Below are 24,165 nucleotides of genomic sequence, written 5' to 3' on the forward strand. Positions count from 1 at the left end.
CACAAATCAGCTACAATCCTATTTAATGAAAAATTGTCTCCGAAAGGCATCAAATCTGCTTGAAATGATACGTGGCTATCAGCACCATTATTCAACACACATGCTCGACTGTGCGCAGACGCCTGTGGCGTAGCCCTTGGGTCCTGAATCAGATGCAGTAGTTGCAACAAAAACTCTCCTGAACGGCACTGTGCCGAAAATTTCGCTACAGATCACCCTTGTGTTGCTTGTGCTTCAGGTAGACGCCGGTTTTGCAGCCAGGAAGCGGACAGCAGCTACTTTCAACTAGTTTTGCAGTACTCAAACAACACACTAAAACAGCATGCATCTTTTGCAGAACAGGAAAAACTCGACCGTGACAGGATTCGAACCTGCAATCTTCCGATCCGAAGTCCGACGCCTTATCCATTAGGCCACACGGTCACTGGCGCAATATGCTTCCCCACACACACCTCATTTTCACCATTTGTACACTTGGCGGAATGAATTTCCCATCTTTGACCCAGATCTCCATCTCAAATTTTAGTACTAAAAGTGCGACGCTACTTCTTGCTGTGTCCCATCGCAAGTTACATTCAAGCCCTTATGACGCTGATCAAACAAGAGGTGGCAAATCAGCTTCAATCGCTTAGTGCCATCTCAGTCGCTTGCGGAAGGTACCTCACCTTAAGTGATACAATAGCGAGTTGTCGCTATTACCAAAGCGCCGCCGCCGCCGCCGCCGCCGCCGACGACGACGACGATGATAATCGCGAGGGTCTTTATCAGGGGTAGAAAATACATCACAAGAACTAAGTATTTCACGTCGGCATTCACCGGAGACTGCCAAAAGCAGCAGTGTCTGGTGCCCACTTTAATAGCACCATTCACACTATTCATTTGCGAGAGCATTTCTTAAATACCGCACCCATTCATAATTTTTTTTATCCTTGACCGCTTTTTTCGAAAGGGCCACGGTGGGAGGGGCTGTTACAAAATTCATTTGCCTCCTGTGAGGATCGAACTCACGACCTCTAGTTTACTAGACCAACACTCTGCCACTGAGCTAAGGAGGCGCCTCCTAGCGCGCTTTTCGGGTACTTTGTTCTTACAGACTAGTGAATCGGAGACCTTCAGCTCGAAACGCACCGCATGAGCGACCATTATTTGCATTTCGTTAGCACAGCTGCTGCTTTCCTACACATCTCACACCATATCAATGTACAAATTAAATTCCAAAACAAATTTATTTCATTTCAGAGTTACTTTCAGCTTCAAATACCGTTCCTCTGATATTCATCCGAAGCTAGGCATCGTCGTAACCCGTTACGATCATCACGCAAGGCTCACGAGAGGGGCGCATGTTGGATCCGCGTAGACACAAAATTTTGAGGCGCCCAGCGTGGGGCTCGAACCCACGACCCTGAGATTAAGAGTCTCATGCTCTACCGACTGAGCTAGCCGGGCTGTACACAAGGGTTACGAGCCATACAATACTGATTTGACCTGCGACCATCTATTGAAGATTCTTTTGACTACAGCTTATTTCCTGCTGCCACAAATCAGCTACAATCCTATTTAATGAAAAATTGTCTCCGAAAGGCATCAAATCTGCTTGAAATGATACGTGGCTATCAGCACCATTATTCAACACACATGCTCGACTGTGCGCAGACGCCTGTGGCGTAGCCCTTGGGTCCTGAATCAGATGCAGTAGTTGCAACAAAAACTCTCCTGAACGGCACTGTGCCGAAAATTTCGCTACAGATCACCCTTGTGTTGCTTGTGCTTCAGGCAGACGCCGGTTTTGCAGCCAGGAAGCGGACAGCAGCTACTTTCAACTAGTTTTGCAGTACTCAAACAACACACTAAAACAGCATGCATCTTTTATAGAACAGGAAAAACTCGACCGTGACAGGATTCGAACCTGCAATCTTCCGATCCGAAGTCCGACGCCTTATCCATTAGGCCACACGGTCACTGGCGCAATATGCTTCCCCACACACATCTCATTTTCACCATTTGTACACTTGGCGGAATGAATTTCCCATCTTTGACCCAGTTCTCCATCTCAAATTTTAGTACTAAAAGTGCGACGCTACTTCTTGCTGTGTCCCATCGCAAGTTACATTCAAGCCCTTATGACGCTGATCAAACAAGAGGTGGCAAATCAGCTTCAATCGCTTAGTGCCATCTCAGTCGCTTGCGGAAGGTACCTCACCTTAAGTGATACAATGGCGAGTTGTCGCTATTACCAAAGCGCCGCCGCCGCCGCCGACGACGACGACGACGATGATAATCGCGAGGGTCTTTATCAGGGGTAGAAAATACATCACAAGAACTAAGTATTTCACGTCGGCATTCACCGGAGACTGCCAAAAGCAGCAGTGTCTGGTGCCCACTTTAATAGCACCATTCACACTATTCATTTGCGAGAGCATTTCTTAAATACCGCACCCATTCATAATTTTTTTTATCCTTGACCGCTTTTTTCGAAAGGGCCACGGTGGGAGGGGCTGTTACAAAATTCATTTGCCTCCTGTGAGGATCGAACTCACGACCTCTAGTTTACTAGACCAACACTCTGCCACTGAGCTAAGGAGGCGCCTCCTAGCGCGCTTTTCGGGTACTTTGTTCTTACAGACTAGTGAATCGGAGACCTTCAGCTCGAAACGCACCGCATGAGCGACCATTATTTGCATTTCGTTAGCACAGCTGCTGCTTTCCTACACATCTCACACCATATCGATGTACAAATTAAATTCCAAAACAAATTTATTTCATTTCAGAGTTACTTTCAGCTTCAAATACCGTTCCTCTGATATTCATCCGAAGCTAGGCATCGTCGTAACCCGTTACGATCATCACGCAAGGCTCACGAGAGGGGCGCATGTTGGATCCGCGTAGACACAAAATTTTGAGGCGCCCAGCGTGGGGCTCGAACCCACGACCCTGAGATTAAGAGTCTCATGCTCTACCGACTGAGCTAGCCGGGCTGTACACAAGGGTTACGAGCCATACAATACTGATTTGACCTGCGACCATCTATTGAAGATTCTTTTGACTACAGCTTATTTCCTGCTGCCACAAATCAGCTACAATCCTATTTAATGAAAAATTGTCTCCGAAAGGCATCAAATCTGCTTGAAATGATACGTGGCTATCAGCACCATTATTCAACACACATGCTCGACTGTGCGCAGACGCCTGTGGCGTAGCCCTTGGGTCCTGAATCAGATGCAGTAGTTGCAACAAAAACTCTCCTGAACGGCACTGTGCCGAAAATTTCGCTACAGATCACCCTTGTGTTGCTTGTGCTTCAGGCAGACGCCGGTTTTGCAGCCAGGAAGCGGACAGCAGCTACTTTCAACTAGTTTTGCAGTACTCAAACAACACACTAAAACAGCATGCATCTTTTATAGAACAGGAAAAACTCGACCGTGACAGGATTCGAACCTGCAATCTTCCGATCCGAAGTCCGACGCCTTATCCATTAGGCCACACGGTCACTGGCGCAATATGCTTCCCCACACACATCTCATTTTCACCATTTGTACACTTGGCGGAATGAATTTCCCATCTTTGACCCAGTTCTCCATCTCAAATTTTAGTACTAAAAGTGCGACGCTACTTCTTGCTGTGTCCCATCGCAAGTTACATTCAAGCCCTTATGACGCTGATCAAACAAGAGGTGGCAAATCAGCTTCAATCGGTTAGTGCCATCTCAGTCGCTTGCGGAAGGTACCTCACCTTAAGTGATACAATGGCGAGTTGTCGCTATTACCAAAGCGCCGCCGCCGCCGCCGCCGACGACGACGACGATGATAATCGCGAGGGTCTTTATCAGGGGTAGAAAATACATCACAAGAACTAAGTATTTCACGTCGGCATTCACCGGAGACTGCCAAAAGCAGCAGTGTCTGGTGCCCACTTTAATAGCACCATTCACACTATTCATTTGCGAGAGCATTTCTTAAATACCGCACCCATTCATAATTTTTTTTATCCTTGACCGCTTTTTTCGAAAGGGCCACGGTGGGAGGGGCTGTTACAAAATTCATTTGCCTCCTGTGAGGATCGAACTCACGACCTCTAGTTTACTAGACCAACACTCTGCCACTGAGCTAAGGAGGCGCCTCCTAGCGCGCTTTTCGGGTACTTTGTTCTTACAGACTAGTGAATCGGAGACCTTCAGCTCGAAACGCACCGCATGAGCGACCATTATTTGCATTTCGTTAGCACAGCTGCTGCTTTCCTACACATCTCACACCATATCGATGTACAAATTAAATTCCAAAACAAATTTATTTCATTTCAGAGTTACTTTCAGCTTCAAATACCGTTCCTCTGATATTCATCCGAAGCTAGGCATCGTCGTAACCCGTTACGATCATCACGCAAGGCTCACGAGAGGGGCGCATGTTGGATCCGCGTAGACACAAAATTTTGAGGCGCCCAGCGTGGGGCTCGAACCCACGACCCTGAGATTAAGAGTCTCATGCTCTACCGACTGAGCTAGCCGGGCTGTACACAAGGGTTACGAGCCATACAATACTGATTTGACCTGCGACCATCTATTGAAGATTCTTTTGACTACAGCTTATTTCCTGCTGCCACAAATCAGCTACAATCCTATTTAATGAAAAATTGTCTCCGAAAGGCATCAAATCTGCTTGAAATGATACGTGGCTATCAGCACCATTATTCAACACACATGCTCGACTGTGCGCAGACGCCTGTGGCGTAGCCCTTGGGTCCTGAATCAGATGCAGTAGTTGCAACAAAAACTCTCCTGAACGGCACTGTGCCGAAAATTTCGCTACAGATCACCCTTGTGTTGCTTGTGCTTCAGGCAGACGCCGGTTTTGCAGCCAGGAAGCGGACAGCAGCTACTTTCAACTAGTTTTGCAGTACTCAAACAACACACTAAAACAGCATGCATCTTTTATAGAACAGGAAAAACTCGACCGTGACAGGATTCGAACCTGCAATCTTCCGATCCGAAGTCCGACGCCTTATCCATTAGGCCACACGGTCACTGGCGCAATATGCTTCCCCACACACATCTCATTTTCACCATTTGTACACTTGGCGGAATGAATTTCCCATCTTTGACCCAGTTCTCCATCTCAAATTTTAGTACTAAAAGTGCGACGCTACTTCTTGCTGTGTCCCATCGCAAGTTACATTCAAGCCCTTATGACGCTGATCAAACAAGAGGTGGCAAATCAGCTTCAATCGCTTAGTGCCATCTCAGTCGCTTGCGGAAGGTACCTCACCTTAAGTGATACAATGGCGAGTTGTCGCTATTACCAAAGCGCCGCCGCCGCCGCCGACGACGACGACGACGATGATAATCGCGAGGGTCTTTATCAGGAGTAGAAAATACATCACAAGAACTAAGTATTTCACGTCGGCATTCACCGGAGACTGCCAAAAGCAGCAGTGTCTGGTGCCCACTTTAATAGCACCATTCACACTATTCATTTGCGAGAGCATTTCTTAAATACCGCACCCATTCATAATTTTTTTTATCCTTGACCGCTTTTTTCGAAAGGGCCACGGTGGGAGGGGCTGTTACAAAATTCATTTGCCTCCTGTGAGGATCGAACTCACGACCTCTGGTTTACTAGACCAGCGCTCTGCCACTGAGCTAAGGAGGCGCCTCCTAGCGCGCTTTTCGGGTACTTTGTTCTTACAGACTAGTGAATCGGAGACCTTCAGCTCGAAACGCACCGCATGAGCGACCATTATTTGCATTTCGTTAGCACAGCTGCTGCTTTCCTACACATCTCACACCATATCGATGTACAAATTAAATTCCAAAACAAATTTATTTCATTTCAGAGTTACTTTCAGCTTCAAATACCGTTCGTCTGATATTCATCCGAAGCTAGGCATCGTCGTAACCCGTTACGATCATCACGCAAGGCTCACGAGAGGGGCGCATGTTGGATCCGCGTAGACACAAAATTTTGAGGCGCCCAGCGTGGGGCTCGAACCCACGACCCTGAGATTAAGAGTCTCATGCTCTACCGACTGAGCTAGCCGGGCTGTACACAAGGGTTACGAGCCATACAATACTGATTTGACCTGCGACCATCTATTGAAGATTCTTTTGACTACAGCTTATTTCCTGCTGCCACAAATCAGCTACAATCCTATTTAATGAAAAATTGTCTCCGAAAGGCATCAAATCTGCTTGAAATGATACGTGGCTATCAGCACCATTATTCAACACACATGCTCGACTGTGCGCAGACGCCTGTGGCGTAGCCCTTGGGTCCTGAATCAGATGCAGTAGTTGCAACAAAAACTCTCCTGAACGGCACTGTGCCGAAAATTTCGCTACAGATCACCCTTGTGTTGCTTGTGCTTCAGGTAGACGCCGGTTTTGCAGCCAGGAAGCGGACAGCAGCTACTTTCAACTAGTTTTGCAGTACTCAAACAACACACTAAAACAGCATGCATCTTTTATAGAACAGGAAAAACTCGACCGTGACAGGATTCGAACCTGCAATCTTCCGATCCGAAGTCCGACGCCTTATCCATTAGGCCACACGGTCACTGGCGCAATATGCTTCCCCACACACACCTCATTTTCACCATTTGTACACTTGGCGGAATGAATTTCCCATCTTTGACCCAGTTCTCCATCTCAAATTTTAGTACTAAAAGTGCGACGCTACTTCTTGCTGTGTCCCATCGCAAGTTACATTCAAGCCCTTATGACGCTGATCAAACAAGAGGTGGCAAATCAGCTTCAATCGCTTAGTGCCATCTCAGTCGCTTGCGGAAGGTACCTCACCTTAAGTGATACAATGGCGAGTTGTCGCTATTACCAAAGCGCCGCCGCCGCCGCCGACGACGACGACAATCGCGAGGGTCTTTATCAGGGGTAGAAAATACATCACAAGAACTAAGTATTTCACGTCGGCATTCACCGGAGACTGCCAAAAGCAGCAGTGTCTGGTGCCCACTTTAATAGCACCATTCACACTATTCATTTGCGAGAGCATTTCTTAAATACCGCACCCATTCATAATTTTTTTTATCCTTGACCGCTTTTTTCGAAAGGGCCACGGTGGGAGGGGCTGTTACAAAATTCATTTGCCTCCTGTGAGGATCGAACTCACGACCTCTGGTTTACTAGACCAGCGCTCTGCCACTGAGCTAAGGAGGCGCCTCCTAGCGCGCTTTTCGGGTACTTTGTTCTTACAGACTAGTGAATCGGAGACCTTCAGCTCGAAACGCACCGCATGAGCGACCATTATTTGCATTTCGTTAGCACAGCTGCTGCTTTCCTACACATCTCACACCATATCGATGTACAAATTAAATTCCAAAACAAATTTATTTCATTTCAGAGTTACTTTCAGCTTCAAATACCGTTCGTCTGATATTCATCCGAAGCTAGGCATCGTCGTAACCCGTTACGATCATCACGCAAGGCTCACGAGAGGGGCGCATGTTGGATCCGCGTAGACACAAAATTTTGAGGCGCCCAGCGTGGGGCTCGAACCCACGACCCTGAGATTAAGAGTCTCATGCTCTACCGACTGAGCTAGCCGGGCTGTACACAAGGGTTACGAGCCATACAATACTGATTTGACCTGCGACCATCTATTGAAGATTCTTTTGACTACAGCTTATTTCCTGCTGCCACAAATCAGCTACAATCCTATTTAATGAAAAATTGTCTCCGAAAGGCATCAAATCTGCTTGAAATGATACGTGGCTATCAGCACCATTATTCAACACACATGCTCGACTGTGCGCAGACGCCTGTGGCGTAGCCCTTGGGTCCTGAATCAGATGCAGTAGTTGCAACAAAAACTCTCCTGAACGGCACTGTGCCGAAAATTTCGCTACAGATCACCCTTGTGTTGCTTGTGCTTCAGGTAGACGCCGGTTTTGCAGCCAGGAAGCGGACAGCAGCTACTTTCAACTAGTTTTGCAGTACTCAAACAACACACTAAAACAGCATGCATCTTTTATAGAACAGGAAAAACTCGACCGTGACAGGATTCGAACCTGCAATCTTCCGATCCGAAGTCCGACGCCTTATCCATTAGGCCACACGGTCACTGGCGCAATATGCTTCCCCACACACACCTCATTTTCACCATTTGTACACTTGGCGGAATGAATTTCCCATCTTTGACCCAGTTCTCCATCTCAAATTTTAGTACTAAAAGTGCGACGCTACTTCTTGCTGTGTCCCATCGCAAGTTACATTCAAGCCCTTATGACGCTGATCAAACAAGAGGTGGCAAATCAGCTTCAATCGCTTAGTGCCATCTCAGTCGCTTGCGGAAGGTACCTCACCTTAAGTGATACAATGGCGAGTTGTCGCTATTACCAAAGCGCCGCCGCCGCCGCCGACGACGACGACAATCGCGAGGGTCTTTATCAGGGGTAGAAAATACATCACAAGAACTAAGTATTTCACGTCGGCATTCACCGGAGACTGCCAAAAGCAGCAGTGTCTGGTGCCCACTTTAATAGCACCATTCACACTATTCATTTGCGAGAGCATTTCTTAAATACCGCACCCATTCATAATTTTTTTTATCCTTGACCGCTTTTTTCGAAAGGGCCACGGTGGGAGGGGCTGTTACAAAATTCATTTGCCTCCTGTGAGGATCGAACTCACGACCTCTGGTTTACTAGACCAGCGCTCTGCCACTGAGCTAAGGAGGCGCCTCCTAGCGCGCTTTTCGGGTACTTTGTTCTTACAGACTAGTGAATCGGAGACCTTCAGCTCGAAACGCACCGCATGAGCGACCATTATTTGCATTTCGTTAGCACAGCTGCTGCTTTCCTACACATCTCACACCATATCGATGTACAAATTAAATTCCAAAACAAATTTATTTCATTTCAGAGTTACTTTCAGCTTCAAATACCGTTCCTCTGATATTCATCCGAAGCTAGGCATCGTCGTAACCCGTTACGATCATCACGCAAGGCTCACGAGAGGGGCGCATGTTGGATCCGCGTAGACACAAAATTTTGAGGCGCCCAGCGTGGGGCTCGAACCCACGACCCTGAGATTAAGAGTCTCATGCTCTACCGACTGAGCTAGCCGGGCTGTACACAAGGGTTACGAGCCATACAATACTGATTTGACCTGCGACCATCTATTGAAGATTCTTTTGACTACAGCTTATTTCCTGCTGCCACAAATCAGCTACAATCCTATTTAATGAAAAATTGTCTCCGAAAGGCATCAAATCTGCTTGAAATGATACGTGGCTATCAGCACCATTATTCAACACACATGCTCGACTGTGCGCAGACGCCTGTGGCGTAGCCCTTGGGTCCTGAATCAGATGCAGTAGTTGCAACAAAAACTCTCCTGAACGGCACTGTGCCGAAAATTTCGCTACAGATCACCCTTGTGTTGCTTGTGCTTCAGGTAGACGCCGGTTTTGCAGCCAGGAAGCGGACAGCAGCTACTTTCAACTAGTTTTGCAGTACTCAAACAACACACTAAAACAGCATGCATCTTTTATAGAACAGGAAAAACTCGACCGTGACAGGATTCGAACCTGCAATCTTCCGATCCGAAGTCCGACGCCTTATCCATTAGGCCACACGATCACTGGCGCAATATGCTTCCCCACACACACCTCATTTTCACCATTTGTACACTTGGCGGAATGAATTTCCCATCTTTGACCCAGTTCTCCATCTCAAATTTTAGTACTAAAAGTGCGACGCTACTTCTTGCTGTGTCCCATCGCAAGTTACATTCAAGCCCTTATGACGCTGATCAAACAAGAGGTGGCAAATCAGCTTCAATCGCTTAGTGCCATCTCAGTCGCTTGCGGAAGGTACCTCACCTTAAGTGATACAATGGCGAGTTGTCGCTATTACCAAAGCGCCGCCGCCGCCGCCGACGACGACGACGACGATGATAATCGCGAGGGTCTTTATCAGGAGTAGAAAATACATCACAAGAACTAAGTATTTCACGTCGGCATTCACCGGAGACTGCCAAAAGCAGCAGTGTCTGGTGCCCACTTTAATAGCACCATTCACACTATTCATTTGCGAGAGCATTTCTTAAATACCGCACCCATTCATAATTTTTTTTATCCTTGACCGCTTTTTTCGAAAGGGCCACGGTGGGAGGGGCTGTTACAAAATTCATTTGCCTCCTGTGAGGATCGAACTCACGACCTCTGGTTTACTAGACCAGCGCTCTGCCACTGAGCTAAGGAGGCGCCTCCTAGCGCGCTTTTCGGGTACTTTGTTCTTACAGACTAGTGAATCGGAGACCTTCAGCTCGAAACGCACCGCATGAGCGACCATTATTTGCATTTCGTTAGCACAGCTGCTGCTTTCCTACACATCTCACACCATATCGATGTACAAATTAAATTCCAAAACAAATTTATTTCATTTCAGAGTTACTTTCAGCTTCAAATACCGTTCCTCTGATATTCATCCGAAGCTAGGCATCGTCGTAACCCGTTACGTTCATCACGCAAGGCTCACGAGAGGGGCGCATGTTGGATCCGCGTAGACACAAAATTTTGAGGCGCCCATCGTGGGGCTCAAACCCACGACCCTGAGATTAAGAGTCTCATGCTCTACCGACTGAGCTAGCCGGGCTGTACACAAGGGTTACGAGCCATACAATACTGATTTGACCTGCGACCATCTATTGAAGATTCTTTTGACTACAGCTTATTTCCTGCTGCCACAAATCAGCTACAATCCTATTTAATGAAAAATTGTCTCCGAAAGGCATCAAATCTGCTTGAAATGATACGTGGCTATCAGCACCATTATTCAACACACATGCTCGACTGTGCGCAGACGCCTGTGGCGTAGCCCTTGGGTCCTGAATCAGATGCAGTAGTTGCAACAAAAACTCTCCTGAACGGCACTGTGCCGAAAATTTCGCTACAGATCACCCTTGTGTTGCTTGTGCTTCAGGTAGACGCCGGTTTTGCAGCCAGGAAGCGGACAGCAGCTACTTTCAACTAGTTTTGCAGTACTCAAACAACACACTAAAACAGCATGCATCTTTTATAGAACAGGAAAAACTCGACCGTGACAGGATTCGAACCTGCAATCTTCCGATCCGAAGTCCGACGCCTTATCCATTAGGCCACACGGTCACTGGCGCAATATGCTTCCCCACACACACCTCATTTTCACCATTTGTACACTTGGCGGAATGAATTTCCCATCTTTGACCCAGTTCTCCATCTCAAAATTTAGTACTAAAAGTGCGACGCTACTTCTTGCTGTGTCCCATCGCAAGTTACATTCAAGCCCTTATGACGCTGATCAAACAAGAGGTGGCAAATCAGCTTCAATCGCTTAGTGCCATCTCAGTCGCTTGCGGAAGGTACCTCACCTTAAGTGATACAATAGCGAGTTGTCGCTATTACCAAAGCGCCGCCGCCGCCGCCGCCGCCGACGACGACGACGACGATGATAATCGCGAGGGTCTTTATCAGGGGTAGAAAATACATCACAAGAACTAAGTATTTCACGTCGGCATTCACCGGAGACTGCCAAAAGCAGCAGTGTCTGGTGCCCACTTTAATAGCACCATTCACACTATTCATTTGCGAGAGCATTTCTTAAATACCGCACCCATTCATAATTTTTTTTATCCTTGACCGCTTTTTTCGAAAGGGCCACGGTGGGAGGGGCTGTTACAAAATTCATTTGCCTCCTGTGAGGATCGAACTCACGACCTCTAGTTTACTAGACCAACGCTCTGCCACTGAGCTAAGGAGGCGCCTCCTAGCGCGCTTTTCGGGTACTTTGTTCTTACAGACTAGTGAATCGGAGACCTTCAGCTCGAAACGCACCGCATGAGCGACCATTATTTGCATTTCGTTAGCACAGCTGCTGCTTTCCTACACATCTCACACCATATCGATGTACAAATTAAATTCCAAAACAAATTTATTTCATTTCAGAGTTACTTTCAGCTTCAAATACCGTTCCTCTGATATTCATCCGAAGCTAGGCATCGTCGTAACCCGTTACGATCATCACGCAAGGCTCACGAGAGGGGCGCATGTTGGATCCGCGTAGACACAAAATTTTGAGGCGCCCAGCGTGGGGCTCGAACCCACGACCCTGAGATTAAGAGTCTCATGCTCTACCGACTGAGCTAGCCGGGCTGTACACAAGGGTTACGAGCCATACAATACTGATTTGACCTGCGACCATCTATTGAAGATTCTTTTGACTACAGCTTATTTCCTGCTGCCACAAATCAGCTACAATCCTATTTAATGAAAAATTGTCTCCGAAAGGCATCAAATCTGCTTGAAATGATACGTGGCTATCAGCACCATTATTCAACACACATGCTCGACTGTGCGCAGACGCCTGTGGCGTAGCCCTTGGGTCCTGAATCAGATGCAGTAGTTGCAACAAAAACTCTCCTGAACGGCACTGTGCCGAAAATTTCGCTACAGATCACCCTTGTGTTGCTTGTGCTTCAGGCAGACGCCGGTTTTGCAGCCAGGAAGCGGACAGCAGCTACTTTCAACTAGTTTTGCAGTACTCAAACAACACACTAAAACAGCATGCATCTTTTATAGAACAGGAAAAACTCGACCGTGACAGGATTCGAACCTGCAATCTTCCGATCCGAAGTCCGACGCCTTATCCATTAGGCCACACGGTCACTGGCGCAATATGCTTCCCCACACACATCTCATTTTCACCATTTGTACACTTGGCGGAATGAATTTCCCATCTTTGACCCAGTTCTCCATCTCAAATTTTAGTACTAAAAGTGCGACGCTACTTCTTGCTGTGTCCCATCGCAAGTTACATTCAAGCCCTTATGACGCTGATCAAACAAGAGGTGGCAAATCAGCTTCAATCGCTTAGTGCCATCTCAGTCGCTTGCGGAAGGTACCTCACCTTAAGTGATACAATGGCGAGTTGTCGCTATTACCAAAGCGCCGCCGCCGCCGCCGCCGACGACGATGATAATCGCGAGGGTCTTTATCAGGAGTAGAAAATACATCACAAGAACTAAGTATTTCACGTCGGCATTCACCGGAGACTGCCAAAAGCAGCAGTGTCTGGTGCCCACTTTAATAGCACCATTCACACTATTCATTTGCGAGAGCATTTCTTAAATACCGCACCCATTCATAATTTTTTTTATCCTTGACCGCTTTTTTCGAAAGGGCCACGGTGGGAGGGGCTGTTACAAAATTCATTTGCCTCCTGTGAGGATCGAACTCACGACCTCTGGTTTACTAGACCAGCGCTCTGCCACTGAGCTAAGGAGGCGCCTCCTAGCGCGCTTTTCGGGTACTTTGTTCTTACAGACTAGTGAATCGGAGACCTTCAGCTCGAAACGCACCGCATGAGCGACCATTATTTGCATTTCGTTAGCACAGCTGCTGCTTTCCTACACATCTCACACCATATCGATGTACAAATTAAATTCCAAAACAAATTTATTTCATTTCAGAGTTACTTTCAGCTTCAAATACCGTTCCTCTGATATTCATCCGAAGCTAGGCATCGTCGTAACCCGTTACGTTCATCACGCAAGGCTCACGAGAGGGGCGCATGTTGGATCCGCGTAGACACAAAATTTTGAGGCGCCCATCGTGGGGCTCAAACCCACGACCCTGAGATTAAGAGTCTCATGCTCTACCGACTGAGCTAGCCGGGCTGTACACAAGGGTTACGAGCCATACAATACTGATTTGACCTGCGACCATCTATTGAAGATTCTTTTGACTACAGCTTATTTCCTGCTGCCACAAATCAGCTACAATCCTATTTAATGAAAAATTGTCTCCGAAAGGCATCAAATCTGCTTGAAATGATACGTGGCTATCAGCACCATTATTCAACACACATGCTCGACTGTGCGCAGACGCCTGTGGCGTAGCCCTTGGGTCCTGAATCAGATGCAGTAGTTGCAACAAAAACTCTCCTGAACGGCACTGTGCCGAAAATTTCGCTACAGATCACCCTTGTGTTGCTTGTGCTTCAGGTAGACGCCGGTTTTGCAGCCAGGAAGCGGACAGCAGCTACTTTCAACTAGTTTTGCAGTACTCAAACAACACACTAAAACAGCATGCATCTTTTGCAGAACAGGAAAAACTCGACCGTGACAGGATTCGAACCTGCAATCTTCCGATCCGAAGTCCGACGCCTTATCCATTAGGCCACACGGTCACTGGCGCAATATGCTTCCCCACACACACCTCATTTTCACCATTTGTACACTTGGCGGAATGAATTTCCCATCTTTGACCCAGATCTCCATCTCAAATTTTAGTACTAAAAGTGCGACGCTACTTCTTGCTGTGTCCCATCGCAAGTTACATTCAAGCCCTTATGACGCTGATCAAACAAGAGGTGGCAAATCAGCTTCAATCGCTTAGTGCCATCTCAGTCGCTTGCGGAAGGTACCTCACCTTAAGTGATACAATAGCGAGTTGTCGCTATTACCAAAGCGCCGCCGCCGCCGCCGCCGCCGACGACGACGACGACGATGATAATCGCGAGGGTCTTTATCAGGGGTAGAAAATACATCACAAGAACTAAGTATTTCACGTCGGCATTCACCGGAGACTGCCAAAAGCAGCAGTGTTTTTTTTTTTTTTTTTTTTACTTTATTGTCTTTTTAATGCCTATACAATAAGCAGGCTGGCAGCAGCACACTACGCTGCTCTGCAGCCAAATGAGACATAAGCACAAAAAAACAGGAGGAAAACAGAAAAGTCACAAAATGGTGGGCGATAAAATAGGAGACACAGAGAGACAAACACGGAGCCGTTCACACTTGACGATAAACCACACTGCAAACTGTTGAGACGACGCACAGACACTGAAGAAGACGATGGCACTGGTGAACAACGGAGCGTGACGGGAAACACTGAACACGAAACACGACAGCACACACAAGACACTGATGGCGGCGATCTCCGGCGCGAAAGCAGCAGTGTCTGGTGCCCACTTTAATAGCACCATTCACACTATTCATTTGCGAGAGCATTTCTTAAATACCGCACCCATTCATAATTTTTTTATCCTTGACCGCTTTTTTCGAAAGGGCCACGGTGGGAGGGGCTGTTACAAAATTCATTTGCCTCCTGTGAGGATCGAACTCACGACCTCTGGTTTACTAGACCAACGCTCTGCCACTGAGCTAAGGAGGCGCCTCCTAGCGCGCTTTTCGGGTACTTTGTTCTTACAGACTAGTGAATCGGAGACCTTCAGCTCGAAACGCACCGCATGAGCGACCATTATTTGCATTTCGTTAGCACAGCTGCTGCTTTCCTACACATCTCACACCATATCGATGTACAAATTAAATTCCAAAACAAATTTATTTCATTTCAGAGTTACTTTCAGCTTCAAATACCGTTCCTCTGATATTCATCCGAAGCTAGGCATCGTCGTAACCCGTTACGTTCATCACGCAAGGCTCACGAGAGGGGCGCATGTTGGATCCGCGTAGACACAAAATTTTGAGCGCCCATCGTGGGGCTCAAACCCACGACCCTGAGATTAAGAGTCTCATGCTCTACCGACTGAGCTAGCCGGGCTGTACACAAGGGTTACGAGCCATACAATACTGATTTGACCTGCGACCATCTATTGAAGATTCTTTTGACTACAGCTTATTTCCTGCTGCCACAAATCAGCTACAATCCTATTTAATGAAAAATTGTCTCCGAAAGGCATCAAATCTGCTTGAAATGATACGTGGCTATCAGCACCATTATTCAACACACATGCTCGACTGTGCGCAGACGCCTGTGGCGTAGCCCTTGGGTCCTGAATCAGATGCAGTAGTTGCAACAAAAACTCTCCTGAACGGCACTGTGCCGAAAATTTCGCTACAGATCACCCTTGTGTTGCTTGTGCTTCAGGTAGACGCCGGTTTTGCAGCCAGGAAGCGGACAGCAGCTACTTTCAACTAGTTTTGCAGTACTCAAACAACACACTAAAACAGCATGCATCTTTTGCAGAACAGGAAAAACTCGACCGTGACAGGATTCGAACCTGCAATCTTCCGATCCGAAGTCCGACGCCTTATCCATTAGGCCACACGGTCACTGGCGCAATATGCTTCCCCACACACACCTCATTTTCACCATTTGTACACTTGGCGGAATGAATTTCCCATCTTTGACCCAGTTCTCCATCTCAAATTTTAGTACTAAAAGTGCGACGCTACTTCTTGCTGTGTCCCATCGCAAGTTACATTCAAGCCCTTATGACGCTGATCAAACAAGAGGTGGCAAATCAGCTTCAATCGCTTAGTGCCATCTCAGTCGCTTGCGGAAGGTACCTCACCTTAAGTGATACAATGGCGAGTTGTCGCTATTACCAAAGCGCCGCCGCCGCCGCCGCCGACGACGACGACGACGACGACGATGATAATCGCGAGGGTCTTTATCAGGGGTAGAAAATACATCACAAGAACTAAGTATTTCACGTCGGCATTCACCGGAGACTGCCAAAAGCAGCAGTGTCTGGTGCCCACTTTAATAGCACCATTCACACTATTCATTTGCGAGAGCATTTCTTAAATACCGCACCCATTCATAATTTTTTTTATCCTTGACCGCTTTTTTCGAAAGGGCCACGGTGGGAGGGGCTGTTACAAAATTCATTTGCCTCCTGTGAGGATCGAATTCACGACCTCTGGTTTACTAGACCAACGCTCTGCCACTGAGCTAAGGAGGCGCCTCCTAGCGCGCTTTTCGGGTACTTTGTTCTTACAGACTAGTGAATCGGAGACCTTCAGCTCGAAACGCACCGCATGAGCGACCATTATTTGCATTTCGTTAGCACAGCTGCTGCTTTCCTACACATCTCACACCATATCGATGTACAAATTAAATTCCAAAACAAATTTATTTCATTTCAGAGTTACTTTCAGCTTCAAATACCGTTCCTCTGATATTCATCCGAAGCTAGGCATCGTCGTAACCCGTTACGTTCATCACGCAAGGCTCACGAGAGGGGCGCATGTTGGATCCGCGTAGACACAAAATTTTGAGGCGCCCAGCGTGGGGCTCGAACCCACGACCCTGAGATTAAGAGTCTCATGCTCTACCGACTGAGCTAGCCGGGCTGTACACAAGGGTTACGAGCCATACAATACTGATTTGACCTGCGACCATCTATTGAAGATTCTTTTGACTACAGCTTATTTCCTGCTGCCACAAATCAGCTACAATCCTATTTAATGAAAAATTGTCTCCGAAAGGCATCAAATCTGCTTGAAATGATACGTGGCTATCAGCACCATTATTCAACACACATGCTCGACTGTGCGCAGACGCCTGTGGCGTAGCCCTTGGGTCCTGAATCAGATGCAGTAGTTGCAACAAAAACTCTCCTGAACGGCACTGTGCCGAAAATTTCGCTACAGATCACCCTTGTGTTGCTTGTGCTTCAGGTAGACGCCGGTTTTGCAGCCAGGAAGCGGACAGCAGCTACTTTCAACTAGTTTTGCAGTACTCAAACAACACACTAAAACAGCATGCATCTTTTATAGAACAGGAAAAACTCGACCGTGACAGGATTCGAACCTGCAATCTTCCGATCCGAAGTCCGACGCCTTATCCATTAGGCCACACGGTCACTGGCGCAATATGCTTCCCCACACACACCTCATTTTCACCATTTGTACACTTGGCGGAATGAATTTCCCATCTTTGACCCAGTTCTCCATCTCAAATTTTAGTACTAAAAGTGCGACGCTACTTCTTGCTGTGTCCCATCGCAAGTTACATTCAAGCCCTTATGACGCTGATCAAACAAGAGGTGGCAAATCAGCTTCAATCGCTTAGTGCCATCTCAGTCGCTTGCGGAAGGTACCTCACCTTAAGTGATACAATGGCGAGTTGTCGCTATTACCAAAGCGCCGCCGCCGCCGCCGACGACGATGATAATCGCGAGGGTCTTTATCAGGGGTAGAAAATACATCACAAGAACTAAGTATTTCACGTCGGCATTCACCGGAGACTGCCAAAAGCAGCAGTGTCTGGTGCCCACTTTAATAGCACCATTCACACTATTCATTTGCGAGAGCATTTCTTAAATACCGCACCCATTCATAATTTTTTTTATCCTTGACCGCTTTTTTCGAAAGGGCCACGGTGGGAGGGGCTGTTCCAAATTCATTTGCCTCCTGTGAGGATCGAACTCACGACCTCTGGTTTACTAGACCAACGCTCTGCCACTGAGCTAAGGAGGCGCCTCCTAGCGCGCTTTTCGGGTACTTTGTTCTTACAGACTAGTGAATCGGAGACCTTCAGCTCGAAACGCACCGCATGAGCGACCATTATTTGCATTTCGTTAGCACAGCTGCTGCTTTCCTACACATCTCACACCATATCGATGTACAAATTAAATTCCAAAACAAATTTATTTCATTTCAGAGTTACTTTCAGCTTCAAATACCGTTCCTCTGATATTCATCCGAAGCTAGGCATCGTCGTAACCCGTTACGTTCATCACGCAAGGCTCACGAGAGGGGCGCATGTTGGATCCGCGTAGACACAAAATTTTGAGGCGCCCAGCGTGGGGCTCGAACCCACGACCCTGAGATTAAGAGTCTCATGCTCTACCGACTGAGCTAGCCGGGCTGTACACAAGGGTTACGAGCCATACAATACTGATTTGACCTGCGACCATCTATTGAAGATTCTTTTGACTACAGCTTATTTCCTGCTGCCACAAATCAGCTACAATCCTATTTAATGAAAAATTGTCTCCGAAAGGCATCAAATCTGCTTGAAATGATACGTGGCTATCAGCACCATTATTCAACACACATGCTCGACTGTGCGCAGACGCCTGTGGCGTAGCCCTTGGGTCCTGAATCAGATGCAGTAGTTGCAACAAAAACTCTCCTGAACGGCACTGTGCCGAAAATTTCGCTACAGATCACCCTTGTGTTGCTTGTGCTTCAGGTAGACGCCGGTTTTGCAGCCAGGAAGCGGACAGCAGCTACTTTCAACTAGTTTTGCAGTACTCAAACAACACACTAAAACAGCATGCATCTTTTATAGAACAGGAAAAACTCGACCGTGACAGGATTCGAACCTGCAATCTTCCGATCCGAAGTCCGACGCCTTATCCATTAGGCCACACGGTCACTGGCGCAATATGCTTCCCCACACACACCTCATTTTCACCATTTGTACACTTGGCGGAATGAATTTCCCATCTTTGACCCAGTTCTCCATCTCAAATTTTAGTACTAAAAGTGCGACGCTACTTCTTGCTGTGTCCCATCGCAAGTTACATTCAAGCCCTTATGACGCTGATCAAACAAGAGGTGGCAAATCAGCTTCAATCGCTTAGTGCCATCTCAGTCGCTTGCGGAAGGTACCTCACCTTAAGTGATACAATGGCGAGTTGTCGCTATTACCAAAGCGCCGCCGCCGCCGCCGACGACGATGATAATCGCGAGGGTCTTTATCAGGGGTAGAAAATACATCACAAGAACTAAGTATTTCACGTCGGCATTCACCGGAGACTGCCAAAAGCAGCAGTGTCTGGTGCCCACTTTAATAGCACCATTCACACTATTCATTTGCGAGAGCATTTCTTAAATACCGCACCCATTCATAATTTTTTTTATCCTTGACCGCTTTTTTCGAAAGGGCCACGGTGGGAGGGGCTGTTACAAAATTCATTTGCCTCCTGCGAGGATCGAACTCACGACCTCTGGTTTACTAGACCAGCGCTCTGCCACTGAGCTAAGGAGGCGCCTCCTAGCGCGCTTTTCGGGTACTTTGTTCTTACAGACTAGTGAATCGGAGCCCTTCAGCTCGAAACGCACCGCATGAGCGACCATTATTTGCATTTCGTTAGCACAGCTGCTGCTTTCCTACACATCTCACACCATATCGATGTACAAATTAAATTCCAAAACAAATTTATTTCATTTCAGAGTTACTTTCAGCTTCAAATACCGTTCCTCTGATATTCATCCGAAGCTAGGCATCGTCGTAACCCGTTACGTTCATCACGCAAGGCTCACGAGAGGGGCGCATGTTGGATCCGCGTAGACACAAAATTTTGAGGCGCCCAGCGTGGGGCTCGAACCCACGACCCTGAGATTAAGAGTCTCATGCTCTACCGACTGAGCTAGCCGGGCTGTACACAAGGGTTACGAGCCATACAATACTGATTTGACCTGCGACCATCTATTGAAGATTCTTTTGACTACAGCTTATTTCCTGCTGCCACAAATCAGCTACAATCCTATTTAATGAAAAATTGTCTCCGAAAGGCATCAAATCTGCTTGAAATGATACGTGGCTATCAGCACCATTATTCAACACACATGCTCGACTGTGCGCAGACGCCTGTGGCGTAGCCCTTGGGTCCTGAATCAGATGCAGTAGTTGCAACAAAAACTCTCCTGAACGGCACTGTGCCGAAAATTTCGCTACAGATCACCCTTGTGTTGCTTGTGCTTCAGGTAGACGCCGGTTTTGCAGCCAGGAAGCGGACAGCAGCTACTTTCAACTAGTTTTGCAGTACTCAAACAACACACTAAAACAGCATGCATCTTTTATAGAACAGGAAAAACTCGACCGTGACAGGATTCGAACCTGCAATCTTCCGATCCGAAGTCCGACGCCTTATCCATTAGGCCACACGGTCACTGGCGCAATATGCTTCCCCACACACACCTCATTTTCACCATTTGTACACTTGGCGGAATGAATTTCCCATCTTTGACCCAGTTCTCCATCTCAAATTTTAGTACTAAAAGTGCGACGCTACTTCTTGCTGTGTCCCATCGCAAGTTACATTCAAGCCCTTATGACGCTGATCAAACAAGAGGTGGCAAATCAGCTTCAATCGCTTAGTGCCATCTCAGTCGCTTGCGGAAGGTACCTCACCTTAAGTGATACAATGGCGAGTTGTCGCTATTACCAAAGCGCCGCCGCCGCCGCCGACGACGATGATAATCGCGAGGGTCTTTATCAGGGGTAGAAAATACATCACAAGAACTAAGTATTTCACGTCGGCATTCACCGGAGACTGCCAAAAGCAGCAGTGTCTGGTGCCCACTTTAATAGCACCATTCACACTATTCATTTGCGAGAGCATTTCTTAAATACCGCACCCATTCATAATTTTTTTTATCCTTGACCGCTTTTTTCGAAAGGGCCACGGTGGGAGGGGCTGTTACAAAATTCATTTGCCTCCTGCGAGGATCGAACTCACGACCTCTGGTTTACTAGACCAGCGCTCTGCCACTGAGCTAAGGAGGCGCCTCCTAGCGCGCTTTTCGGGTACTTTGTTCTTACAGACTAGTGAATCGGAGCCCTTCAGCTCGAAACGCACCGCATGAGCGACCATTATTTGCATTTCGTTAGCACAGCTGCTGCTTTCCTACACATCTCACACCATATCGATGTACAAATTAAATTCCAAAACAAATTTATTTCATTTCAGAGTTACTTTCAGCTTCAAATACCGTTCCTCTGATATTCATCCGAAGCTAGGCATCGTCGTAACCCGTTACGTTCATCACGCAAGGCTCACGAGAGGGGCGCATGTTGGATCCGCGTAGACACAAAATTTTGAGGCGCCCAGCGTGGGGCTCGAACCCACGACCCTGAGATTAAGAGTCTCATGCTCTACCGACTGAGCTAGCCGGGCTGTACACAAGGGTTACGAGCCATACAATACTGATTTGACCTGCGACCATCTATTGAAGATTCTTTTGACTACAGCTTATTTCCTGCTGCCACAAATCAGCTACAATCCTATTTAATGAAAAATTGTCTCCGAAAGGCATCAAATCTGCTTGAAATGATACGTGGCTATCAGCACCATTATTCAACACACATGCTCGACTGTGCGCAGACGCCTGTGGCGTAGCCCTTGGGTCCTGAATCAGATGCAGTAGTTGCAACAAAAACTCTCCTGAACGGCACTGTGCCGAAAATTTCGCTACAGATCACCCTTGTGTTGCTTGTGCTTCAGGTAGACGCCGGTTTTGCAGCCAGGAAGCGGACAGCAGCTACTTTCAACTAGTTTTGCAGTACTCAAACAACACACTAAAACAGCATGCATCTTTTATAGAACAGGAAAAACTCGACCGTGACAGGATTCGAACCTGCAATCTTCCGATCCGAAGTCCGACGCCTTATCCATTAGGCCACACGGTCACTGGCGCAATATGCTTCCCCACACACACCTCATTTTCACCATTTGTACACTTGGCGGAATGAATTTCCCATCTTTGACCCAGTTCTCCATCTCAAATTTTAGTACTAAAAGTGCGACGCTACTTCTTGCTGTGTCCCATCGCAAGTTACATTCAAGCCCTTATGACGCTGATCAAACAAGAGGTGGCAAATCAGCTTCAATCGCTTAGTGCCATCTCAGTCGCTTGCGGAAGGTACCTCACCTTAAGTGATACAATGGCGAGTTGTCGCTATTACCAAAGCGCCGCCGCCGCCGCCGACGACGACGACGACGATGATAATCGCGAGGGTCTTTATCAGGGGTAGAAAATACATCACAAGAACTAAGTATTTCACGTCGGCATTCACCGGAGACTGCCAAAAGCAGCAGTGTCTGGTGCCCACTTTAATAGCACCATTCACACTATTCATTTGCGAGAGCATTTCTTAAATACCGCACCCATTCATAATTTTTTTTATCCTTGACCGCTTTTTTCGAAAGGGCCACGGTGGGAGGGGCTGTTACAAAATTCATTTGCCTCCTGCGAGGATCGAACTCACGACCTCTGGTTTACTAGACCAGCGCTCTGCCACTGAGCTAAGGAGGCGCCTCCTAGCGCGCTTTTCGGGTACTTTGTTCTTACAGACTAGTGAATCGGAGCCCTTCAGCTCGAAACGCACCGCATGAGCGACCATTATTTGCATTTCGTTAGCACAGCTGCTGCTTTCCTACACATCTCACACCATATCGATGTACAAATTAAATTCCAAAACAAATTTATTTCATTTCAGAGTTACTTTCAGCTTCAAATACCGTTCCTCTGATATTCATCCGAAGCTAGGCATCGTCGTAACCCGTTACGTTCATCACGCAAGGCTCACGAGAGGGGCGCATGTTGGATCCGCGTAGACACAAAATTTTGAGGCGCCCAGCGTGGGGCTCGAACCCACGACCCTGAGATTAAGAGTCTCATGCTCTACCGACTGAGCTAGCCGGGCTGTACACAAGGGTTACGAGCCATACAATACTGATTTGACCTGCGACCATCTATTGAAGATTCTTTTGACTACAGCTTATTTCCTGCTGCCACAAATCAGCTACAATCCTATTTAATGAAAAATTGTCTCCGAAAGGCATCAAATCTGCTTGAAATGATACGTGGCTATCAGCACCATTATTCAACACACATGCTCGACTGTGCGCAGACGCCTGTGGCGTAGCCCTTGGGTCCTGAATCAGATGCAGTAGTTGCAACAAAAACTCTCCTGAACGGCACTGTGCCGAAAATTTCGCTACAGATCACCCTTGTGTTGCTTGTGCTTCAGGTAGACGCCGGTTTTGCAGCCAGGAAGCGGACAGCAGCTACTTTCAACTAGTTTTGCAGTACTCAAACAACACACTAAAACAGCATGCATCTTTTATAGAACAGGAAAAACTCGACCGTGACAGGATTCGAACCTGCAATCTTCCGATCCGAAGTCCGACGCCTTATCCATTAGGCCACACGGTCACTGGCGCAATATGCTTCCCCACACACACCTCATTTTCACCATTTGTACACTTGGCGGAATGAATTTCCCATCTTTGACCCAGTTCTCCATCTCAAATTTTAGTACTAAAAGTGCGACGCTACTTCTTGCTGTGTCCCATCGCAAGTTACATTCAAGCCCTTATGACGCTGATCAAACAAGAGGTGGCAAATCAGCTTCAATCGCTTAGTGCCATCTCAGTCGCTTGCGGAAGGTACCTCACCTTAAGTGATACAATAGCGAGTTGTCGCTATTACCAAAGCGCCGCCGCCGCCGCCGACGACGACGACGACGATAATCGCGAGGGTCTTTATCAGGGGTAGAAAATACATCACAAGAACTAAGTATTTCACGTCGGCATTCACCGGAGACTGCCAAAAGCAGCAGTGTCTGGTGCCCACTTTAATAGCACCATTCACACTATTCATTTGCGAGAGCATTTCTTAAATACCGCACCCAT

General features: G+C 47.3%; 46 non-coding genes across 46 annotated transcripts; all 46 read right to left on the reverse strand.

Annotated features, from left to right (window-relative positions):
• Nucleotides 1–350: 350 nt before the first annotated feature.
• Nucleotides 351–423, reverse strand: Trnar-ucg (transfer RNA arginine (anticodon UCG)). The gene has a single exon. It is a non-coding gene; the product is annotated as a tRNA-Arg (tRNA).
• A 560-nt stretch (nucleotides 424–983) lies between these two features.
• Trnat-agu (transfer RNA threonine (anticodon AGU)) lies at nucleotides 984–1,055 on the reverse strand. The gene has a single exon. It is a non-coding gene; the product is annotated as a tRNA-Thr (tRNA).
• Nucleotides 1,056–1,373: 318 nt separating this feature from the next.
• Trnak-cuu (transfer RNA lysine (anticodon CUU)) lies at nucleotides 1,374–1,446 on the reverse strand. Its single transcript has one exon. It is a non-coding gene; the product is annotated as a tRNA-Lys (tRNA).
• Nucleotides 1,447–1,885: 439 nt separating this feature from the next.
• Trnar-ucg (transfer RNA arginine (anticodon UCG)) lies at nucleotides 1,886–1,958 on the reverse strand. The gene has a single exon. It is a non-coding gene; the product is annotated as a tRNA-Arg (tRNA).
• A 554-nt stretch (nucleotides 1,959–2,512) lies between these two features.
• On the reverse strand, nucleotides 2,513–2,584 carry Trnat-agu (transfer RNA threonine (anticodon AGU)). Its single transcript has one exon. It is a non-coding gene; the product is annotated as a tRNA-Thr (tRNA).
• A 318-nt stretch (nucleotides 2,585–2,902) lies between these two features.
• Trnak-cuu (transfer RNA lysine (anticodon CUU)) lies at nucleotides 2,903–2,975 on the reverse strand. The gene has a single exon. It is a non-coding gene; the product is annotated as a tRNA-Lys (tRNA).
• Nucleotides 2,976–3,414: 439 nt separating this feature from the next.
• On the reverse strand, nucleotides 3,415–3,487 carry Trnar-ucg (transfer RNA arginine (anticodon UCG)). The gene has a single exon. It is a non-coding gene; the product is annotated as a tRNA-Arg (tRNA).
• Nucleotides 3,488–4,041: 554 nt separating this feature from the next.
• On the reverse strand, nucleotides 4,042–4,113 carry Trnat-agu (transfer RNA threonine (anticodon AGU)). The gene has a single exon. It is a non-coding gene; the product is annotated as a tRNA-Thr (tRNA).
• Nucleotides 4,114–4,431: 318 nt separating this feature from the next.
• Nucleotides 4,432–4,504, reverse strand: Trnak-cuu (transfer RNA lysine (anticodon CUU)). Its single transcript has one exon. It is a non-coding gene; the product is annotated as a tRNA-Lys (tRNA).
• A 439-nt stretch (nucleotides 4,505–4,943) lies between these two features.
• Trnar-ucg (transfer RNA arginine (anticodon UCG)) lies at nucleotides 4,944–5,016 on the reverse strand. Its single transcript has one exon. It is a non-coding gene; the product is annotated as a tRNA-Arg (tRNA).
• Nucleotides 5,017–5,570: 554 nt separating this feature from the next.
• On the reverse strand, nucleotides 5,571–5,642 carry Trnat-agu (transfer RNA threonine (anticodon AGU)). The gene has a single exon. It is a non-coding gene; the product is annotated as a tRNA-Thr (tRNA).
• A 318-nt stretch (nucleotides 5,643–5,960) lies between these two features.
• Nucleotides 5,961–6,033, reverse strand: Trnak-cuu (transfer RNA lysine (anticodon CUU)). The gene has a single exon. It is a non-coding gene; the product is annotated as a tRNA-Lys (tRNA).
• Nucleotides 6,034–6,472: 439 nt separating this feature from the next.
• On the reverse strand, nucleotides 6,473–6,545 carry Trnar-ucg (transfer RNA arginine (anticodon UCG)). The gene has a single exon. It is a non-coding gene; the product is annotated as a tRNA-Arg (tRNA).
• Nucleotides 6,546–7,090: 545 nt separating this feature from the next.
• Trnat-agu (transfer RNA threonine (anticodon AGU)) lies at nucleotides 7,091–7,162 on the reverse strand. The gene has a single exon. It is a non-coding gene; the product is annotated as a tRNA-Thr (tRNA).
• Nucleotides 7,163–7,480: 318 nt separating this feature from the next.
• Trnak-cuu (transfer RNA lysine (anticodon CUU)) lies at nucleotides 7,481–7,553 on the reverse strand. The gene has a single exon. It is a non-coding gene; the product is annotated as a tRNA-Lys (tRNA).
• Nucleotides 7,554–7,992: 439 nt separating this feature from the next.
• Nucleotides 7,993–8,065, reverse strand: Trnar-ucg (transfer RNA arginine (anticodon UCG)). The gene has a single exon. It is a non-coding gene; the product is annotated as a tRNA-Arg (tRNA).
• Nucleotides 8,066–8,610: 545 nt separating this feature from the next.
• On the reverse strand, nucleotides 8,611–8,682 carry Trnat-agu (transfer RNA threonine (anticodon AGU)). Its single transcript has one exon. It is a non-coding gene; the product is annotated as a tRNA-Thr (tRNA).
• A 318-nt stretch (nucleotides 8,683–9,000) lies between these two features.
• On the reverse strand, nucleotides 9,001–9,073 carry Trnak-cuu (transfer RNA lysine (anticodon CUU)). The gene has a single exon. It is a non-coding gene; the product is annotated as a tRNA-Lys (tRNA).
• A 439-nt stretch (nucleotides 9,074–9,512) lies between these two features.
• Trnar-ucg (transfer RNA arginine (anticodon UCG)) lies at nucleotides 9,513–9,585 on the reverse strand. The gene has a single exon. It is a non-coding gene; the product is annotated as a tRNA-Arg (tRNA).
• A 554-nt stretch (nucleotides 9,586–10,139) lies between these two features.
• Nucleotides 10,140–10,211, reverse strand: Trnat-agu (transfer RNA threonine (anticodon AGU)). The gene has a single exon. It is a non-coding gene; the product is annotated as a tRNA-Thr (tRNA).
• A 318-nt stretch (nucleotides 10,212–10,529) lies between these two features.
• Trnak-cuu (transfer RNA lysine (anticodon CUU)) lies at nucleotides 10,530–10,602 on the reverse strand. Its single transcript has one exon. It is a non-coding gene; the product is annotated as a tRNA-Lys (tRNA).
• A 439-nt stretch (nucleotides 10,603–11,041) lies between these two features.
• Nucleotides 11,042–11,114, reverse strand: Trnar-ucg (transfer RNA arginine (anticodon UCG)). Its single transcript has one exon. It is a non-coding gene; the product is annotated as a tRNA-Arg (tRNA).
• A 560-nt stretch (nucleotides 11,115–11,674) lies between these two features.
• Trnat-agu (transfer RNA threonine (anticodon AGU)) lies at nucleotides 11,675–11,746 on the reverse strand. Its single transcript has one exon. It is a non-coding gene; the product is annotated as a tRNA-Thr (tRNA).
• Nucleotides 11,747–12,064: 318 nt separating this feature from the next.
• Nucleotides 12,065–12,137, reverse strand: Trnak-cuu (transfer RNA lysine (anticodon CUU)). Its single transcript has one exon. It is a non-coding gene; the product is annotated as a tRNA-Lys (tRNA).
• Nucleotides 12,138–12,576: 439 nt separating this feature from the next.
• Nucleotides 12,577–12,649, reverse strand: Trnar-ucg (transfer RNA arginine (anticodon UCG)). The gene has a single exon. It is a non-coding gene; the product is annotated as a tRNA-Arg (tRNA).
• A 548-nt stretch (nucleotides 12,650–13,197) lies between these two features.
• Nucleotides 13,198–13,269, reverse strand: Trnat-agu (transfer RNA threonine (anticodon AGU)). Its single transcript has one exon. It is a non-coding gene; the product is annotated as a tRNA-Thr (tRNA).
• Nucleotides 13,270–13,587: 318 nt separating this feature from the next.
• Nucleotides 13,588–13,660, reverse strand: Trnak-cuu (transfer RNA lysine (anticodon CUU)). The gene has a single exon. It is a non-coding gene; the product is annotated as a tRNA-Lys (tRNA).
• Nucleotides 13,661–14,099: 439 nt separating this feature from the next.
• Nucleotides 14,100–14,172, reverse strand: Trnar-ucg (transfer RNA arginine (anticodon UCG)). The gene has a single exon. It is a non-coding gene; the product is annotated as a tRNA-Arg (tRNA).
• Nucleotides 14,173–15,086: 914 nt separating this feature from the next.
• Trnat-agu (transfer RNA threonine (anticodon AGU)) lies at nucleotides 15,087–15,158 on the reverse strand. Its single transcript has one exon. It is a non-coding gene; the product is annotated as a tRNA-Thr (tRNA).
• A 317-nt stretch (nucleotides 15,159–15,475) lies between these two features.
• Trnak-cuu (transfer RNA lysine (anticodon CUU)) lies at nucleotides 15,476–15,548 on the reverse strand. The gene has a single exon. It is a non-coding gene; the product is annotated as a tRNA-Lys (tRNA).
• Nucleotides 15,549–15,987: 439 nt separating this feature from the next.
• On the reverse strand, nucleotides 15,988–16,060 carry Trnar-ucg (transfer RNA arginine (anticodon UCG)). The gene has a single exon. It is a non-coding gene; the product is annotated as a tRNA-Arg (tRNA).
• A 563-nt stretch (nucleotides 16,061–16,623) lies between these two features.
• Trnat-agu (transfer RNA threonine (anticodon AGU)) lies at nucleotides 16,624–16,695 on the reverse strand. Its single transcript has one exon. It is a non-coding gene; the product is annotated as a tRNA-Thr (tRNA).
• A 318-nt stretch (nucleotides 16,696–17,013) lies between these two features.
• Nucleotides 17,014–17,086, reverse strand: Trnak-cuu (transfer RNA lysine (anticodon CUU)). The gene has a single exon. It is a non-coding gene; the product is annotated as a tRNA-Lys (tRNA).
• A 439-nt stretch (nucleotides 17,087–17,525) lies between these two features.
• Trnar-ucg (transfer RNA arginine (anticodon UCG)) lies at nucleotides 17,526–17,598 on the reverse strand. The gene has a single exon. It is a non-coding gene; the product is annotated as a tRNA-Arg (tRNA).
• Nucleotides 17,599–18,142: 544 nt separating this feature from the next.
• Nucleotides 18,143–18,214, reverse strand: Trnat-agu (transfer RNA threonine (anticodon AGU)). The gene has a single exon. It is a non-coding gene; the product is annotated as a tRNA-Thr (tRNA).
• A 318-nt stretch (nucleotides 18,215–18,532) lies between these two features.
• Trnak-cuu (transfer RNA lysine (anticodon CUU)) lies at nucleotides 18,533–18,605 on the reverse strand. The gene has a single exon. It is a non-coding gene; the product is annotated as a tRNA-Lys (tRNA).
• A 439-nt stretch (nucleotides 18,606–19,044) lies between these two features.
• Trnar-ucg (transfer RNA arginine (anticodon UCG)) lies at nucleotides 19,045–19,117 on the reverse strand. The gene has a single exon. It is a non-coding gene; the product is annotated as a tRNA-Arg (tRNA).
• A 545-nt stretch (nucleotides 19,118–19,662) lies between these two features.
• Nucleotides 19,663–19,734, reverse strand: Trnat-agu (transfer RNA threonine (anticodon AGU)). The gene has a single exon. It is a non-coding gene; the product is annotated as a tRNA-Thr (tRNA).
• Nucleotides 19,735–20,052: 318 nt separating this feature from the next.
• Trnak-cuu (transfer RNA lysine (anticodon CUU)) lies at nucleotides 20,053–20,125 on the reverse strand. The gene has a single exon. It is a non-coding gene; the product is annotated as a tRNA-Lys (tRNA).
• Nucleotides 20,126–20,564: 439 nt separating this feature from the next.
• On the reverse strand, nucleotides 20,565–20,637 carry Trnar-ucg (transfer RNA arginine (anticodon UCG)). The gene has a single exon. It is a non-coding gene; the product is annotated as a tRNA-Arg (tRNA).
• Nucleotides 20,638–21,182: 545 nt separating this feature from the next.
• Nucleotides 21,183–21,254, reverse strand: Trnat-agu (transfer RNA threonine (anticodon AGU)). Its single transcript has one exon. It is a non-coding gene; the product is annotated as a tRNA-Thr (tRNA).
• A 318-nt stretch (nucleotides 21,255–21,572) lies between these two features.
• Trnak-cuu (transfer RNA lysine (anticodon CUU)) lies at nucleotides 21,573–21,645 on the reverse strand. Its single transcript has one exon. It is a non-coding gene; the product is annotated as a tRNA-Lys (tRNA).
• Nucleotides 21,646–22,084: 439 nt separating this feature from the next.
• Nucleotides 22,085–22,157, reverse strand: Trnar-ucg (transfer RNA arginine (anticodon UCG)). Its single transcript has one exon. It is a non-coding gene; the product is annotated as a tRNA-Arg (tRNA).
• A 554-nt stretch (nucleotides 22,158–22,711) lies between these two features.
• On the reverse strand, nucleotides 22,712–22,783 carry Trnat-agu (transfer RNA threonine (anticodon AGU)). Its single transcript has one exon. It is a non-coding gene; the product is annotated as a tRNA-Thr (tRNA).
• A 318-nt stretch (nucleotides 22,784–23,101) lies between these two features.
• Trnak-cuu (transfer RNA lysine (anticodon CUU)) lies at nucleotides 23,102–23,174 on the reverse strand. The gene has a single exon. It is a non-coding gene; the product is annotated as a tRNA-Lys (tRNA).
• A 439-nt stretch (nucleotides 23,175–23,613) lies between these two features.
• Nucleotides 23,614–23,686, reverse strand: Trnar-ucg (transfer RNA arginine (anticodon UCG)). Its single transcript has one exon. It is a non-coding gene; the product is annotated as a tRNA-Arg (tRNA).
• Between the last annotated feature and the right edge of the window lie 479 nt (nucleotides 23,687–24,165).

The sequence above is a fragment of the Schistocerca cancellata genome, chromosome 8 (assembly GCF_023864275.1).
Source record: "Schistocerca cancellata isolate TAMUIC-IGC-003103 chromosome 8, iqSchCanc2.1, whole genome shotgun sequence".
NCBI classification, from domain to species: Eukaryota; Metazoa; Arthropoda; class Insecta; order Orthoptera; family Acrididae; genus Schistocerca; species Schistocerca cancellata.